This window comes from Penaeus monodon, chromosome 22 (assembly GCF_015228065.2).
Source record: "Penaeus monodon isolate SGIC_2016 chromosome 22, NSTDA_Pmon_1, whole genome shotgun sequence".
Lineage (NCBI taxonomy): Eukaryota > Metazoa > Arthropoda > Malacostraca > Decapoda > Penaeidae > Penaeus > Penaeus monodon.
In genome coordinates, this window is record NC_051407.1 from 39855228 (window position 1) to 39855469 (window position 242).

Genomic DNA, 242 nt, shown 5'->3' on the forward strand with positions numbered 1-242 from the left:
AAGAAAAGCGTGCGCTTTTTCACCCCGGACCCCAGCCGCCACCTGCTCGCAGCGCCGCCACGAGAGAGAGAGGAAGGTTCCGCGAACGGCGTAGGGGAAGGTGAAAATGGGGGTGGAGGCTAATCTAGCCCGGGGCCACTCTCAGGCGCAGGTGATTATGAAAAGAATTCCCTATTCAATAATGCATTCCGTATTTTCTGTATTCTGTATTTTTTGTGTTAGTGCGTGTGGAAACATATTCA